We start from the raw sequence: 19,844 nt of genomic DNA on the forward strand, positions 1-19,844 counted from the left end.
AAAGAGGCCAAAATTGACCAGAGTCGAAATGCCGTTGCCATGGGAACTTTAGGTGTACGGTGGGACGGTGCGAGGAGAAACGAAAGCAAGTTATTGCCTACGTACAGACTTGGACTAGACATGGAAGAAATTTGATAAGAAACCGCCTTTCTGAAGAATTCCGTGTTTTAGTAGCTTGACTTGAGCGAGATATATATATATAATTATTCATATGCATAGTGTGTTATTTTTATTATTTAAGTTAATTGTGTCGTGTTCTGAGAAAACTGGGCATAATGCTTGTGCGCAAATTTGTCATCCCAGATTAGCCTGTGCAGTGCGCACAGCCTAATCAGGGACGACATTTTCCGCTTTTATGGAATTTTTCGTTTAAATAATGTCTCTTCTTAGCGAAAATCTGGTTTAGGCGGAAAGTGTCGTCCCTGATTAGCCTGTGCTGACTGCACAGGCAAATCTGGGACGACACTTTACGCGGAAAATGTCGTCCCTTATTAGCCTGTGCTGACTTCATAGGCAAATCTGGGACGACACTTTACGCACATGCATTATGCCCAGTTTTCTCAGTACACGACACAATTGTGCCGAATATTTATCTCACTCAAATAAATGCTAATGGTATGTGTTTATTGTCGCCTTTGTGAATCCGATCATAATTGCTTGCAAATAATTAATTGAAGCTTTGAGCAGCATTGATTCAAACGTTGTTTTAATAACTCTATTTTTGTCCAAAACTGTACAACATTTAAACTGCCCTAATTTAATACTCCATTTTATATTTCGGCATTAAGCATTGTGTGTCACATAGATAATTGAGAAATTTTGGATAAAAGCAAAGTATAATATTACACAAATGCTCAGTTGTCTTTGCTTTTTACGTTTGATTTGCTCCATGCAGTTAACGAACAACGAAGATTGTTCAAGATTTTGTTTCAGAAATTAACACAACGCAGTGTATGTTTATTAATAATTTTAATTAATGAAACAATGTTAAATGGCATCATTGAAGCACATGTAAATCACAATCTAAATCACAATTGCTGTAATATAACAGTAGCGTTAACAAAATAATAAAATACAATAAAAAGAAAAGAAACGCAATAAGTTAACATCGTGGTATAAACAGATACGATTCAAATGTTAATTATGCTTGAGATCTGATTATAAAGCATTAATCACAATTATAAAATTACATTTTAATCACAATACAAATCGCAACTGCTATAATATAACAGTAGCATTAACAAAACATAAAAAAGTAAAAAAAAACGCAACAAGTAAACATCATCGTATAAACAGATACGGTTCAAATGTTAATTATGCTTGAGATTTGATGATTATGCTTTTATCGCAACAATTCAATCACGGATAAATCACAAATAAATCACGGGTAAATCACAAATAAATCACAAACAGGTAAAACCACTGTATACACGTCATTTGTGCTTTTGCCCATAGTGCCTATACAGTGAACTTATATGTTTATAGGCGGCTTTGCACACATGGCAAACGTGTGTTTATTCCTCGCTGTGTGTTTTGAGATGTTCTCGGAGATGAGCCCGTGTTGTGGCCTTGTGGTTGCATATCTCGCACTCGATCTCTCGAGTGCGCTGTTCCCGGGCAGAGTGGGCATCTAAATCTACTTTCGTTGCGAATTCTTTTCCACAATAAAGGCAAAGATAGTTTTTCCGTCACCGTGTACATTGCACCTGTAAGCATTCATAAGCATAATAATCCTACACGTACACTCTTTGCTACTTATTTACAATAATTAACTAGTTCATGATTTGGGAAATGTGTATCTTATACATCTATAACGCGTTTTGATTAAGACTGTTTATCACAGCTTTCTAAAGATAATGTTTATGTAGTGAAACTGCAATGTACATAATTCGAAATGTTTAGAATCGCAAGTAAAATAAGACAGCCGACTGTGATTTTTCTACTGACTAAAAGCGCTATATGATAATGACCTGTATCTTTGTAATTGTCGTCTTGATGAAAACCCAACGCCGCAACAGTTAAAAGGGTAACATCCCAGCGTTTGTTCTTTCATGGTAAACCAAATTGCGCCTGTGCTTGTACCCTCTGGCGCATATGGCACAAATATATCGCTCTTCGGTCGTCATCATGTGTATCTAAAAACATCAAATATGTTAAATGAAATAAATAATTATGCATTTGTTATTATGTATTCACTGTGCTGTCACCAGTATTATAATCATATGATGTATTTGTCATGTGTGTTACCGTTTCAAATATATCATCTACTTAGCCATAAATAATTACAAGACAACGGCGCATTACTAAATCTACATTTTACAACAATTTAAAACATTGTTAACAACAGTATAGTTTAATCCTTGCAATGGCCTTAACAGTTGGAAAGAACATGGACATAACCTACAGTATGATTAATCGAAAGCCAAGCTAACTGCAACTCAGATCGATATATCACTTGTTATTAATCTATGTGTGCATTGAGTATTGCTTTATCAAAACGTACATCACTATGCTACTAATCAAATATTACTTATCTAATCCTACCAAAAATACAAGTGCTAATATACGTCAGCATCTGTCACTTAAGGATAAAACGATCAAAGGAACATGTGTTGATATGTTGCGTCAAATGTTGCATTTTATATCAATAAGTTCGGCTTATTGTCGACCTGAAATGGCCCACAAGTCGGCCGGGGGTGACTAGAAGCCTATTCATGTCACCCTTGGGTAACTTCAAGCCGACGCTAGTCATCACCGGGTGACTATAATCGGGTTCATGTCACCCCAGGGTGACATGAATCGGCGTCTAGTCACCCCGGTTGACAAAAGTCGGCTTGAAGACATCCTAGTGTGACATGAATCGGCTTCTAGCCACCCCCGGATGACTTGTGGGCCATTTAAGGTCGAAAATGACACAATGAGCATCAGTTCGTTTTAACGATAGTTGAGTTATTGTGGACTGTTCATCGAAATCAAAAGATTAAATTGAAACCTGACTCCAGAAGGGTTTGTCAGACATTCGCCACATTAAGTTTGAACTTTTTTCAGACTTATAGTATCTCTGTTACATTCCAAGGATTGTTCTCGGTGAAAGCTTCAAATTTGTTTATAGCACTTGTGCAAGACAGCATCGCAGTTATTGTCCAACATTATATTTTTGTGTTTACTGTGCCGGACCAAGAAAATGTTTTGAAATTCATATTAAATTTGTGTTTATTACCTCAACAATAACATCGCTTCAGAAACATTATTAATAACAAATGGTCGTTCTAGCCGAATATCGACTTGCCGTGCTTGCCTTGAATTTCGTTGCTTGTCGTGTTAGCCAAAGTGTTGATGTCCATTAGAAATGTCATTAAGTGGTGTTTTCAGGTAATTTTTTCGAACAAAACACATTTTATATGGAATTAATCACGTCCGCACATATTGGTTCACTGCAAAAAGGAATATAAAACATATATTTTGGACGATTTCAAATGTGCTTGTCGTGCTTGCGTGCATTGTAACGTAAAAACTAGGAATTTGCCTCGAATGATAGACTAAACTACTCATCTGGTGACAAATATTTATATAACCGGGAATAGTGCTCAACTTTTCCATTAGCCTGCGCGTTATTTCGTCAAAAAAGAGTAAATAATAAGATACTTACGTGGATTTGAAATTTCTAAGCGGGGCCAATGTTGACAAATTTCTACTTAGCGTGCTAGCCAAAATGACGTCACAAACCACGTGGTATGGCCACACTGCACCTTGGCGTCGGCGTCTGGTTAAGTTTTGCGTTTAGGTCCACTTTTTTCATAAAGTATCAATGCTATTGCATTCAAACTTTGTACACTTACTTACTATCATGAGGTGACTGGGCAGGCAAAGTGAGATAACTCTGGCTTGCATTTTGACAGAATTATGTGCCCTTTTTATACTTAGAAAATTTTGGTTAAGTTTTGTATTTAGGTCCATTTTATTCCTTAAGTATCAAAGCTATTGCTTTCATACTTGCAACACTTACTTACTATCATAAGGGGACTGTGCAGGCAAAGTTATGTAACTCTGACTGGCATTTTGACAGAATTATGTGCCCTTTTTATACTTAGAAAATTGAAAATTTGGTAAAGTTTTGTGTTTAGGTCCACTTTTTTCCTAAAGTATCAAAGCTATTGCATTCATACTTGCAACACTTAATTACTATGGTAAGGGGACTGTGCAGGCAAAGTTATGTAACTCTGACTGGCATTTTGACGGAATTATGGGCCCTTTATACTTGAAAATTTGGTTAAGTTTTGTGTTTTGGTCCACTTTACCCCTAAAGTATGATAGATATTGCTTTCATACTTGGAACACTCGCAAACTATCATAAGGGGACAGTAATGAACAAGTTGCATAACTCTGGTTGTTATTTTTACAGAATTATTGCCCTTTTTTTACTTAGTAACTTTGAATATATGGTTACATTATGTGTTTAGATCCACTTTACTTCTAAAGTATCAAGGCTTTTACTTTTAAACTTCAAGTACTTTCATGCTATCATGTGGGTTCTGTACCTGGCAAGTTGAATTTTACCTTGACCTTTGAATGACCTTGACTCTCAAGGTCAAATTATTAAATTTTGCTAAAATTGCCATAACTTCTTTATTTATGATTAGATTTGATTGATACTTTGACAAAACAACTCTTACCTGACATACCACAATAGACTCCACCCAAACCATCCCCCACGCCCCCACCCCACGAATCCCTCCTCAATCCCCCCCCCCCCCCATTATTTTTTTTAATGAAAGATCATCATATAAATGACCACCACACCCTCACACTATACCCCCCACCCCCACCCCAAAAAATAATTTTTATGCCCCCGGTAAGGTGGCATATAGCAGTTGAACTGTCTGTCAGTATGTCAGTCAGTCTGTCCGTCTGTCCGAAAAAAACTTTAACATTGACCATAACTTTTTCACTTTTGAAGATAGCAACTTGATATTTGGCATGCATGTGTATCTCATGGAGCTGCACATTTTGAGTGGTGAAAGGTCAAGGTCATCCTTCAAGGTCAAATGTCAAATTTATGGTGTCTGTCCGTCCGAAAACTTTGACATTGGCCATAACTTTTTCAATATTGAAGATAGCAACTTGATATTTGGCATGCAAGTATATCTCATGGAGCTGAACATTTTGAATGGTGTAAGGTGAAGGTCAAGGTCATCCTTCAAGGTCAAATGTCAAATATATGGCGTCTGTCCGTCTGAAAACTTTAACATTGGCCATAACTTTTTCAATATGGAAGATAGCAACTTGATATTTGGCATGCATGTGTATCTCATGAAGCTGCACATTTTGAGTGGTGGGAGTTCAAGGTCAAGGTCATCCTTCAAGGTCAAGGTAATCCTTCAAGGTAAAAAAAAATATAAAAAAATTCAAAGCGGCGTTCTCATGAAGCTGCACATTTTGAGTGGTGGAAGTTTAAGGTCAAGGTCATCCTTCAAGGTCAAGGTCATCCTTCAAGGTCAAAAGTAAAAATAAATAAATTCAAAGCGGTGTTCTCATGAAGCTGCACATTTTGAGTGGTGGAAGTTCAAGGTCATTCTTCATGGTTAAGGTCATCCTTCAAGGTCAAAGGTAAAAAAACCAACAAATTTTCAAAGCGGCGTTATCATGAAGCTGCACAGTTTGAGTGGTGGAAGTTCAAGGTCAAGGTCATCCTTCAAGGTCAAAAAAAAAATATATAAAAAATTTCAAAGCGGCGTTCTCATGAAGCTGCACATTTTGAGTGGTGGAAGTTCAAGGTCAAGATCATCCTTCAAGGTCAAAGGTAAAAAAATATATATAAAATTTCAAAGCAGCGTTCTCATGAAGCTGCACATTTTGAGTGGTGGAAGATTAAGGTCATTCTTCAAGGTCAAGGTCATCCTTCAAGGTCAAAGGTAATTTTTTTATCTCAAAGCGGCGTTATCATGTAGCTGCACATTTTGAGTGGTGGAATTTCAAGGTCAAAGTCATCCGTCAAGGTCATCCTTCAAGGTCAAAGATCCAAAAAAAATATTTCAAAGCGGTGTTCTCATAAAGCTGCGCATTTTGAGTGGTGGAAGTTCAAGATCAAAGTCATCCTTCAAGGCCAAAGGTAAAAAAATATAAAAAATTATTTCAAAGTGGCGCTTTGACAAACACATCTCTTGTTTTGTTCAAACATGGTTAAAAACACAAATATTTATTTTTATTATTTTATTTTTGAATTACCGTCCAACCATCCCACCCAAGAATCCCCCCCCCCCCCCCCCCAAAAAAAAAAATATATAGTTTTTTTGTATTTTTTTGCATTTTTGGAAGATAATGTAATAAATGACCACACCCCACACTATACACCCCTCTTCACTCCACCCCTCCCTCCTTTGTGATTGAAATTGAGATAGGTCTCTACACCTTTGAAAAGAAAAATAGATGAGCGGTCTGCACCCGCAAGGCGGTGCTCTTGTTCCTTACTTGTTTTGAGTTTATCATTGAGTACAACTAATAAGAACAATTACACGAAAGTAGCTTAAACGTATATGTTTTTTGACGCCGTTTCAGTCCGTTTCGAATTCGAAATAGCAATGGCCCACTCGCCTATGGCGCCTTAAATTTGTGGTGGGCCCGTAGATTTTCTGAGATAACTTTAACCCATTTATGCCTAGCGTCTAGAAAAAAGGCATTGGCAAACAGCGTAGAGCCAAATGAGACGCCGCATGATGTGGTGTCTCATCAGGGTCTGCGCTGTTTGCTTAAAGGAATTTCTGTAATAAATATTCTAAATATAGAAATAAATATACTAGACATCCCTAATTTTGGAAATAAATTGATCCAATTTAGAAGGATGGCAGAGTCCACTAGGCATAAATGGGTTAATGTCAAAAATTTTATCACTGGTGGGCAGTCTTGGAAAAAAGTTAGTTCCATCTCTGACGCATTTTGTCGTCAACGTCAGTTTGGATATCATTTTGTTCAGTGACCTATTACGATCGAGTTCGATGAAAATCTTCCATTGGCCGGAAAACTCGCCGTTTATTGGCCTAACGTACACTTCATCTGTGTTGCGCGTGCATTCCCTTGTGTTATGGGCGTCAATTTACTTGTTGATGGCGTCTGGAAACCTGACGAAGTACAGTATAATTCCATAACAAAGTACCGCAACTTGTGGACGTCGTCGATGTTTATCTGGTTAAGACGCTGGTTAAGGCGCCAACAACGTGATCTGGGAGCCTATGGAGGTGCTCGAATCCACGTGTTCTGTAAACGTTAAGAAGTACCCGTTTGACTCCCATTTTTGATACACAGACGGTGTCTTGCTGTAACGTTCTCCTACTTTTAGTTTGAATGTGTAGGGATTTGATGGTCATCCTCAATGGGCCTTTGTTCGAGTTGAAAACAGAGCAGATGATGGATGTCGTAGGTAACTGGTCCGAATACTAGTATCTGTCGGACGTGGCGGCCGCGCTCTATAGATCGTCCTGAACGTGGTTCTGCCTATAGCCTTACTAGCTTTTCTGTGCATCTGCATGGTCCTGTTAACTGCGACCAAAAGGCCAGTGTTTTTGGATAACGTTTTCTTGGCACCGACGGATTCCAACTAACCAACGATTTATCAACGTTTAATGATAGACATTAACGTACCAAAACTGCTGATACCAATTCTATATTCAACGTTTACGTATTAACGCAAGTCGTTTTGGTAACCTTGGTAAGCGTGACGTCACTCGTATATATATATATATATGTACAACACATAAATCCGTCAGTGCAATATGCTAATACATTTTGTATATAAAACTAACTAAGACGAGAAAACTCAATCACTAGTACTTGACTACTTGCTAATGTCTTCCATGTAAAACTGCAGTTCCCTTCGTCACTGCGTGTGCGTTTGTGTTTGCATTCAATAGTAATTGGCACTCAATCTGCGTATTTTGTAAAGTCGTTGACGCACACTTTAAACGCACACGTCGTTTGACTTTGTCATTATTTTATGATTCACAGAAAGACCGATAGATGCTTTGCATAATAGGTAATACCGCAACCGCCGCACACAGGCCCGTAGCCAGAGTGTTGAAAAGGGGGTGCGAATTTTCCCATTAACGATTGTTATTGAATAACGAAGTGGCGAAGTGGATAGGTGCGGGAGGATGTGTCCGCTAATTTTCCACTAAATGTACATATAGTGCAATTCTTTTCTCCCCGACTACTAGACGTTTCCCTTTATCTGAATATATAGTGCAATTTTGTGACAAAAAAACCCTTTGGGGAGCATCACCCGTCTCCGACGGTTTCTTGTTTTATACGGTGTTTAACACGAAGCTAGTATGCGCGCATACACTTTGTTTACATATGCAACAGCAAATTTATAGAATGTATTATCAACAGTAAGAACGGTATAAAATATAATTATTTATTTGAATCTGGATAAATTTGGTGTATTTTACCATTCCAAAATTCTACCATTCATAACTCAAGCAAAGGCAATATTTGACTCCTTTTTCAAAACAATCGTTTGTCTGCTACTATGGATATTAAGATTGCTCTAAACGTTAAAATAGTGTATTGTACAACAAACACTGATTAACAAAACTTGGTATTCTCTAATCTGCATCAATACTAAACAGAAATCAAAATGGTATGACTGGTTACTATTATGTTTTAAAACTATTTTTAACAAATTAGTTATCTTTTTCTAAACGAATTTCAGAAACATATAACAATTAAGGCTTCATTAAGACCCTATTACCACAAACTTCTGGCCCTAAGGTCTCAAAGTCATTAGAAATGTATACCGGGACGTTGATGAAAAAAGATTGACGTATTTGCCCATTATGCTCAAGTTCCGTCACAGTTAAAGAACATTCAGCGTTAACGTCCACCTGATCATATGTTATAACGTTTTAAATTCATTATAACAACTGTTAAAGAGTAGGACATATTTCCTAGTGTCAAGTTTGACATAATTAACTCATTGTAGAAAGTTCTGTACTTGGAGCAGAACAGATCCCATTAAGTGATGGTAAACTACAAAAAAATTGCATTGTTTTGTTAAAATGATTTGTTTTCTTTCCATACAACAACAACATTTTCCTGTCTTGAGCATAGCTGATAATTTTTTGTGGAAAACTGTTTAGGTTTTTCCGAAAATTGTTGTACGGGGATATAACAAAAAGACAACGCAGTCTGTCGAAAATGCTGTGCACAATGTCAACGAATGTGTAATTGTTATAAATCGTGGTATTATACCAAATTATTAACCAGTGACTCATTAGTCTTCGGCAATAGTCAACATTGCGTCCTTTGATTTCAGTCATTTTCGGAAGCTGGCATAACATTCCGTTAATAAACATCTAAACTGTACTTTTTTTATAAGATTATTTATTCAAGTTAATCAAATTGTTACCCAGCCATTTCAATGATTGTCGAAAAAGGTTATTGGACTGGGATTTCAACCCACAACAAGTAGGGTTCATCATTACGTTATGATATCTATTGCAGTTACAGCTTTAACAGACTCGTAAAAAAATATTGGGTTGCAACGCACCCCCCCCCCCCCGGCTACGGGTATGGCACAGATATTTGACTTGTCCTTAGCACGGCTGTAACTAAATCCTTGCCGCCAATGCACACCACGTGGTGATGATCGATTTAGATATTACTGGTGTAGTTATTTGCCGGGAGATTTTGTCTGTGAACTTTAAAATGACTATTTTTGTGTGTAGACCAGCGCACTGATTTTCATAAAATAAGAAAAAGGCTATAAAAAGAACATCCATTTTAAAGGCATTTTAATTCCAAGATCAATTACTGCACGACGGTATGTGTTCGTGAGAGCTAGGAACGACAACTCTGATTGTAGATTTTCCGGAAATTTCGTGATTTAAGGATATCACTATATATTGATTGATCGTTTAGAAGATGGTGCACATGACTTGTTCCCAGCTTCAAACTTTTAAATGCTAGTTTGCTAAGTAACAGATGCTAAGTATTACTGTAACGCGCCTACCAATGAACATAATGTAAGCGAATCCAATCTGTTACAAATCTCATCACACACGCATTTCGTTACATACATTAAACTTATATATTTTTAGTGCCAGTGGCGTACCTTAATGCGACTTTAAATCCGTCTCATGCTCTGGAGACATGCCCTCACATTCTCTCCTTAAGTTTTTATTTTATTTATGATAGTCATCTAGTGATTTATACAAAAAGTACCGGTAGTCCAAATGGTTTTTATTCCAGATTTCCTTTTTACTTATTTTGCTATGCGACATATTTTAATTTAATTTTATTTGATATTTTAAGTGTGAGTTAGTTGCTGATCTATTCCCTTCAAAACTAGTCTGAGGTGATACGCTTTATTAAGACTTTTTATTTTTCCGCACTTTTTTGTCCCTTTTATTGCCATATCTTAATTCATATTATTTTTACGGCAGTTTTTAGACCATAGGTTTTGTTCAGCAGCAATCTCAAATACTTTAGTAATAATTGTTATACTTTTAGAAATAATTGTTATGTAAATTAGATTTATAATTTGTATATTATGTGTTTTAAATCTGAATAATAATCAATCATAAAAATCAATAAATCGACATCACATTCAAATTATCTGAAGACATAAGTCGGGGGTATTTCATAAACTAATATAAGTTGGTAATTACATTAAGCCGAGGCAATAGCCTCGTCGTTCGTCAGCGTGGCTACGATGCTAACTTTACGCTTCACGTATAAGCTGATATTATCATTACCAGATAATTCGTTTGACTGGCACACGTGTGTCGCTGGTTTGGTGTGACGTTGTTTTATGTACGTTGTTCTAACTTAATATAATTGCTAGACTTAATAAATAGATTTCCGCGGCAAAATGACGAACTCAGAACATGAACGAGACAAAGTAATCAAACAAGATAAAGATTACAGTTAAGTTATATCATTATCAGGAGGATGTGTGTGATATATGGATACTTAAATCGACACGTATATCATCTTAATTGATAATCGATAGAGCTGAATTTATTCTTTGCGACATTAAATTAAATATTGAGTAATTAACAAAATTAACAACAAGAGCAACGGTTAGAAGTATACAAATTTTGAACGTCGTCGATTGCAAACGGGTACAATACGCGCTTGATAACACTGTTCAAATAAACAAATGATGTGTGCAAGTATAGGATACTCATGTATATATATACGTCCAGTATGAAAAAGTGGATATCTTGCTATACTATGTAAGTACGTGTGTACTTCCTCTTATTTTTTTTAATGCTGCATTTTCGTTTGAAAACAACAACGAACGAACTCGCAGTATGGTATGCAGGCAATTTAATTACACCTTTAATATTTTTCGATCGACTGGGATCATTTTTCTGATGACATTTAAACTTGCAATTTTCATGTTTGTATTACTGAATATTCACATGTAATTAAACATGGTATGTTTTCGTTCAATAAAAATTACACTTTACAGTGGTGTAGGTGACGTTTTAATGCTTACACAATAATGTTTTATTCGATATGTCTATCTTATTTGAATATCTTACCACCTCTCAAAGATAAGGTTTTCATTGAAGGGACATTTTCACGTTTTGGTTAATGGACAAAATTAAAAAAAAGAAGATTCAGATTCGCAAATTTTCGTTGATACTTGTGCTGAAACAGTAATACTGAACATTTACCGTGCTATAAAAAATCCATTATAAGCATATGTTGAAGATTTCAAAACCTGAAAATTATAAAGCTTTGCAACGCGAAACGATTGAATAGTTTGGAAAGTTCTGTTGTTGTCGTTATATTTTGTGACACTATTAGGATTGCTTTATTAATTGTATGGGCATGAATGGCCGAGTGGTCTTAGCGTTAGACTTTTACTGGGCATGAATGGCCGAGTGGTCTTAGCGTTAGACTTTTACTCCAGGGGTCAGTGGTTCGAGCCCAGTTAAGGGTTACTTTTTTTCTTATTTTTTTACTGGAGGCTTTTATATCAAATGTTTATCAATATAAAGCATGTAATAACACACTTCAATATATTCCAAAATCTGTGAAAAGGTCCCTTTAATGTAAAGCTTTGGATTCCGCACAGTTAAGGTTGACATTTAAGCAAAAATTTGGAAAATTACATCAATAGTGTTTGCTAGAAAAAAGCTACACGACATTATCATGTAAAACGGAAGATTTTTCTGCATACTTTCCGAAAATATTGAATTTTAAGTTTACACTCATGGTTTTTGTTAATCTAAATAGTCAAACAAAATGCAAAAATAAGAGTAATGACAGTATCTTGATGTAACAGGTGAATGGAAGGCGTTTTCCACGAAAAACAACGCGACCGCGCACCAATCAGTGACAGATGGTCGGGTCACATTTTCAACATAACAGTATGACGGCAAACTGTTCCAACGACTACCCGGATACGTCAGTGCTATTCAGCGGTACGTCGGGGCGCGTATTTTTTGTATCTACTACGTTAATTTTGACATCGTATGGCTATATATACACTGCCTCGTTTCCGTATTTATTTTATCTACAGAGGTAAGGTTGGTCCCGTCCTGCTATATCTACAATGTAACTATTGGGATTGTTTTGGTTTAACATAATAATTTAAGAATGTGTTTTACACATTAGTTACACGCATCTAAAGTTAATTGGATTGGGATTGTTTTACTAAATCGAACGCGCTTAGATCTCTCACATATTGCTTTATTTACAAATGTTAGATCGGCCTGTTTTGCTGTATCGAGAGCGTCATTTCCGTATTGCTATAGATACAATCGGCCATGTGTTGCTATATCTAGAACGTCGTCTCCGTATTGCTATATATACGATCGGCCATGTATTGCTATATCTAGAGCATCGTCTCATTATTACTGTAGGTTTCAACGTCCATGTATTGCTAAATCTATAGCGTCATCTCATTATTACTTTAGGTTTGAACGTCTATGTATATCTATATCTACAGCGTCATTTCCGTATTGCTATAGGTACGATCTGCCATGTATTGCTATATCTAGAACGTCGTCTTTGTATTGCTATAATTATGATCGGCCATGCATTTCTATTATGAGAGCGACGTCTCTGTTTTGCTATAGGTAAGATCGGTCATGTGTTGCTATATCTCGAACGTCGTCTCTGTATTGCTCTAGGTACAGTCGGCCATGCATTTCTATTCTTAGAGCGCCGTCTCTGTATTGCTAGGTAAGATCGACCATGTGTTGCTACCTCTAGAGCGTCGATTTTGTATTGCGATAGGTATAATCGGCCAGGTGTTTCTATCTCTGTAGTCTATGTATTGCTATATGTATGATATGTCATGTGTTGTTATCTCTAGAGCGTCGTGCTATAGTTATGATCGGCCATGTGTTGCTATATCAAGAGCGTCGTGCATGTATTGCTATATGTACGATCGACCATGTGCTGCTTTCTCTAGAGAGTCGTCGCTGTATCGCTATAGGTACGATCGGCCATGTATTGCTCTATCTAGAGCGTCGTCTCCTTATTGCTATAGGCACGATCGACCATGTGTTGCTATATCCAGAGAGCCGCCTACGTATTGTTTTTTTTATCTTCGTAAGGCTCTTTAGGGTAACTGAGTGTTTTGTTTGATTTAAACATTGAATCAGGGATAATTTTAGAAATCAAAATCATAGGTTTTAAATCTATGGGTCCCAGAGAACATGTATAGGTCCCATATATGAGCAGAAGAAAAACATAGTGGATCAGGGTATTTCAACACAGTGTTTCAGATTGGCCCCAATTTCCTCAGGACAGGTGTCCTCAATGGTATTTTTTCCGAAAATTTGTCCTAAATCATGAAAAAAAATCAGATAGTTTTGTTATCGTACAGTTAATAAAGAAAACAAATCAAAAGTAATTCCAATAACATTTTACTTCAAATAACACTTAACTATAGACTTAGGAGAGTTCAATTATTCATGGTCAGAACAATTTCCTAAGTACAGCTCTTTTCCATGCCTCTAAGGCCGCTTCAAAAGAGGCCCTTAAGCCTTGCCACTTATACTTTTCCATGCCCTGAGTGTATGTGTTTAGTACGTTTCTCAAGGCTTTATAGTTTGATTTTTTTAACCGAAATTCCCCATTCACATCCTGTTTACTGGGCATGTGATGGTAAAACTGACCAATTTAAGAGGTTAGGAAATGTATCAATATGAAACTTTATTATCAAGTGCCACATTGTAAAGCTAGTTGCAATGCTAGTAATCCAATTCCCAGCTATTTACCTTCCGGATGAGCTGTACGTGTGTACCCATAAAAGCTCAAAGCATTCGAGGACAGCTAAATGTAAAGAGAGAATTTCATGGATACAATTAATAGTGAGGTCTCTCTCCTGATGTGTTACAAAGAGTTTTCTATTCAAAACTCCAACAGAAATTAACTAATGCTTATACTTAGATACATATAACCCTAACGTACGTATTGATCGATGGATGCATTCATGTTCCAACTCTATCAATTACCCATAATCCAGTCGCGTTTACATTAAACGTCGAACATTGAAATTCGGAGGATTTTTCAAATTACTTATGTTATTATGCCCATTTGCGAATTAAACAAAACGTTTACAGTTATGCGAAATCAATTCAAAAATAATTTGTTAAAACGCTTTACGCATCGAATAAATGTTTCGACAATATTACGCATGAAATGCAAAACTTCCACGAGGATTATACCCGGTTGCCATCATCAGTTTTTTAAGTAACTAGCCACGATTTCATCGTGGTGGTGTAAAACGTAGCGTCAGAATAGAAAGGTAGGTCTAACAAAGCAAACAAACTGCCACAAAACCAAACACTTATGTCAATTACGTCACGAGTCGTCTGCATAATTTTGACTGCAGGTATTGACTGCCGACGAGTGCTGTCGCTCACTCAAAGCGTGCGCTCTCGTTGGTTAATATCGATTTTCCAACACAACGACGCCCCGCCTTATGGCGGGCTTAAGTTGGGTAAATAGATACATGTTATTGACAGACGATCGTAAATCGGCTCTTTAAATTTTCGGAGCGCGCGAATATTCTCGCACACATGATGCAAATGTGCGCGATCTTTGGAAACATAGTGCGATTCGCGTAATCGCGCGGTTTAGAATGCACACTGATATTTGATCGTCCAAAAGACTTGACTTATTCCTACAGAAATGTTCCGGTCGCATTGTCTGAGGAACGGTTTATTTGTCGGCCCGATTGTCGCAATGAATAAAATTTCTTCGGCTATTTGCAAATTTTATCGGCCAAAAGCTGAAGGGCCGACCCAATCTGAAACACTGCAACGTTTAAATGACATCACATGGCTATCTAGTCGCAATTAAACAGGGAACTTTAAAAGGCAACTTAACAGATTTATGACTAGAATATTTTCAAGACTTAAACAGGCCATTGTACATCACATTCACGCGTGTGTAGTGCGACAAACAATAACCCGACTTGACCATTATAATAGATGAGCAGTTTTACTGTCATATCTCGACTGTAGCCATTAACATGCAACGTAATTAGCATAAAAAGTTTCCACTTTAAAACAAAGCACTACGAGTTTATATTCATCATTCAAATTAAAAGCCCGCTTTCCCCGAGGAAGATTTTTTTTACATGAAATGCACTAGGACTTTTAATTTGTTGCTAGAAAATTACAAAATGTCAGAAAAATATAGTGCTATGCAACCCATGCTCCGTATCATAATGACGCTTCCTATTGTTGAATACAAAACTAAGCTTTTCAATTACCCGGATTATTGATTGCGCAATAGTAAAATGGCGGCAATTTTTGGTCAATTTGCACGTTTTTTGGTCTTAAAATCTTTTTTTCTAAGTTCGCTAAATATTTTTTTGTTTCATAATTTATACACTTTTAGGATTGTGCGTCCGCGGGACGCATATATAGCAAATGTTTGCGTCCTCTGCGATTTCTATGCGTACAGGACGCAGACCTAAAATTATCCCTGTTGAATATCTTTTTTTTTCAAAATACTAACATCTTGGAATGAGACCCCATTTTATGGTGTTTTTGCAAGTAAAAGGTCGCATATTCGACCCACATTCAAACATCATTCTCATGATCTGCGCATTAAGAGCCACGGAAGTGCTGGTTCCTCCCAGAAGAAACTACAATGGCACAAGGACTTCATTTAAGGAGCACGACGAAAATGAGCTTAAATATGTGTTAAACAAATCTCCACACGTATATTCGGTATAAAATTAAAAGGTATGAACTTAATGCGCACACACGCAAGCGGTTATTTTCCAAATAGTAGCGTAAGTGCAAATAAAAAAAATAAATATAAGTGTATCGCTCTATTTTTTTTAATTATTCTGTTTTATACTGGCAGAACTACGCACAGACTTTCCTCGTACCGTACTGATGGCGGTTGCGTGCGTGCTCGTACTCGCGTGCCTAGCTATCTTCCTCGAGGAGCTCGTGTTCTTGCACCAAGTTTACCATGGGAACGGGGTCAAGGTGCGGAAGGTCGCCACTATCCTAGGCTTATATCCGGTAAGAAAGAACTGGTTGGTGTTTTGTTTTCTTCACCATATCGAAAATAATTTATATGCATCTGACATTGGATCTAAATAAATAATGAATCGAAATTTTCACTCGAATGCAACGTACCGGTAAGTTCGGATTCCCCTTCCCGACCTTTAAATGCACTAATGCAACAGAAGTCATTGCACCTTGATTGAAGGTGAACGACAATAAGCAATACACTTGTCCATTCCTCGGTACTTCCGTATGTCCTGAACCTTGTGTTTTCGACACCTCTTTAACTTTCGCTGAAACTTTTACAGCGGAATGACTTTATTAATGTGTAGCTGAACGTAAAAGAATGATATTTGGCTGCAACCAGTTTCGGTTGAATAATGAACCTAATGAACCTTAGTCTGTTTTGCAATTACGTTTTAGCTGCTTGGTTGGTATTTTTTTAATTTTTACAACCACAATTTTCTGACGATCGTTTAAATTTGAAATTTGGCTCTTACAACTTTTTCGTAGAATAATTGTTCCCTTTTTCCACTATAGAATATAGTCCGAAATATTTTGTGTACTCAACTCTTTTACCTCTTTGTTGATTTTGCTCAAACTTTCAAAGCTGGATTACCTCAATGTGTAGATGATCGTCAATAAAAGGAATTATGACTGCGCCCAGATCTGGCAGAATTATCGCTCTTTGTCTGTTGGTAGAATTTGCTTGAACATACAAAGCTGAATGTCATCAATATGAATGTGTTCGTTATGGAATTGATTTCGACCAGTTTTGGTAGATTCATTGGAATTGATTTATTTTCAATTACACAAAATATAGTACCCACAATTGTGTTTTCTGTACTATTTTCCTGCTTGTTAAAATACCCTTAAACATGGGCTTACTGTGTATGTGACAGAACAGGAAAGAATTATAGCTGCCATACATTCGTTTAGAATTATGAACATTTGCCATTTCTCTAAAGATGCGTGTTGGTTTGGAATCAAGTTCTATTTAACTGACTTGAGAATTATGTCTGTGTCGTAGCCTCGTAGGAGGGGTTAGTGATCATTGTGTATGACGCATCTAGTTGTTTTTCAGAAATTTCACGTATACCTTACCTTCTTTGTATGGTAAATTGTAATGCATTGAATGAGTGTTACAGGTGACGATTGTTATGGCGTTAATGGCCCTGATGGCACCAAAGATCAGCTTCCTCCTGGATCTGTTTGCATCTTGGTAACGTGTTGTTTTCAGTCCTTCTGTATCATTCGTGCTCTTCTTTGTTTACAATGTACTTAATTCGTGACATAATATTTGTATGGTTTATAAAGTTTTCTTATCTCTATATGCTTAATATAACATATTCTACATCTATATATGTTTTAATAAACACATTAGCAGAATTTGTCACTTGTTTAAAAGATTAAGTATTGTATCGTTTTTCGTCTTGCAAGGGTAAAACTCCGCTGTGAACTCGCATGATAAAAAATAGCATCACAAATACATAATAACTTTTCAAATGAGTTGGAATGTTTGAACTTGCATCGTTGCCCAAACACACACAGACTCGTGGAACCTATATGTATGATCCTTCTTCTCGTTTGATCACACAGCTACCTATCCGTGTGTTTCTTCACGCTGGTGTCGCTAATCATTGATACTTTTGGCAATGGGGCACGTATGATCGAGCACTTCCGGGGAATGACCATTCAAACTTCCCTCCCGCCATGTTGCTGTTGTTGTTGTTGCATATTGCGACCGAGGCTTCTAACTGAGTAAGTTTGCGGATTTAAATGTAGATTAATACAATTTATTGGTTGCCTTTTTTTATAATGTTGACACTGTCTATAATTCGTTATGTTATAAAACGTTCATATGTAAATAAAACGCGTAAAGTGGGTTACTATGAAACGGTCCCCCATTTTACCCATCTGCTTTTAATGTTATCTTTATCGGAATCAACGTCAAGTTATGGTTTGTTTTGAGTGATTATTTCCATTGTTCTGTTACTAAAAATCTGAATTTTTTATCAAATGGTAACAGAAAACCATTGGATGTTGTGAAGCGGGCAATACTCTGTCTGGTAAACTTTTAAGCAAGATTATTTTAATACTGAAATGTACATACATAAAAATATAATTTGGTCAATGTGTGTGTGTTTGGCTGTCTTGTTAGCGCTCTCCTCATAGACATCAAGGGTTCCGTAAGCGCTGCGCGCCGCAGGTGAGATTGGTTGTTGGTCACCATACCGACCAGGTGACGGTTTCCGGGTACTCCGGCTTCCCCCTCCCTAAACACAAGAACACACCAAAATGTAATGCCTTTTAGTTGAAAAAAAACATAGCTGAAAATCGCAGCTATTATAAAAAAGTCCAAGTTTTTGTGAGTCTATAAAATTAATTTGGTAGTGCCACACCCCGGGTCCCCTCTTTTGTACCCCTAGGTGCGGGGGACCTCATACGCTTAGAAATAACCACACTATGTTGATGTTTATAACGAATGGCATAACTATTTTGAACTATCAGTGAACATTATGTTAATACCGCTAATGATCATAATGATTTTCATAATAATAACAATATGCAATAAAACTGTATTGAGGTTATTATACTTTCAGGCAGTCGCTGTTTTTCTTCAAGCTATGCGCCCTACAAGTGGCCGTGATCCGACCTGTGCTGTCGATCATTGCCGCCGCACTGTGGTTGGATGGAATTTACAAACAGGATCTGGAACGTATTTTTTTAAATTTATACATCGAGGAAGTTTCGATCGCCATTTGGCTTATAGTACTGTATATACGAAAAATTTAATTTAAAACACAGAATCCACCATCGAGCTAGATAACATAGAAAGGCTTTAAAAAGGTCATGCTAATTAATTGAAGAGCTGGAAATATGTTTTTATTTATTTAATCATTCACATCACTACATATCCTCAGCTGCATCTTGTTTCTTAACAACTTGTTTAAGCTTTTATTTATCAAATATATACTGGTTTGATTTGATTTGATCGTTTAATTCCTACGCAGCAATTGTTGATGAGCCATTTGACATTGATCCCTAAACTAAAAATATTTTATTTATTTATATCCACTTTGCCACCTTAGACCTCCCCCGCCTCCGCATACCTCTATATCACCACGATCACCGTGATTTCCGCGCTGTTCTCCATGTACGGAACTATCGTTATCTGCCGCGCAACCTCGCCATTCCTTAAATCATACCGCATTGGCGTCAAGTTCTTCTCGCTACAGCTACTACTCATCACCTCGACCATCCAGAGCCTCGTCTTTAACATCCTGGCAACTCACGGAATCCCAGAATGCATCGCCAGTCGGGGACCCGCCGTTCGTGATAACGGTATGTGCA

At 37.0% G+C, this 19,844-nt stretch overlaps 2 long non-coding RNA genes across 2 annotated transcripts; one reads left to right on the top strand and one right to left on the bottom strand.

Annotated features, from left to right (window-relative positions):
- Positions 1–1,496: 1,496 nt before the first annotated feature.
- On the bottom strand, positions 1,497–3,748 carry LOC127865489 (uncharacterized). The gene is made up of 3 exons (XR_008042640.1): positions 3,650–3,748; positions 1,971–2,135; positions 1,497–1,706 (listed from the first exon to the last, which is right to left on the bottom strand). It is a non-coding gene; the product is annotated as an uncharacterized LOC127865489 (long non-coding RNA).
- Positions 3,749–16,371: 12,623 nt separating this feature from the next.
- On the top strand, positions 16,372–18,148 carry LOC127870217 (uncharacterized). Its single transcript, XR_008044699.1, has 3 exons — positions 16,372–16,505; positions 17,639–17,712; positions 18,090–18,148. It is a non-coding gene; the product is annotated as an uncharacterized LOC127870217 (long non-coding RNA).
- Positions 18,149–19,844: the final 1,696 nt, after the last annotated feature.

The sequence above is a fragment of the Dreissena polymorpha genome, chromosome 2 (assembly GCF_020536995.1).
Source record: "Dreissena polymorpha isolate Duluth1 chromosome 2, UMN_Dpol_1.0, whole genome shotgun sequence".
In the NCBI taxonomy this organism is placed as follows: Eukaryota; Metazoa; Mollusca; class Bivalvia; order Myida; family Dreissenidae; genus Dreissena; species Dreissena polymorpha.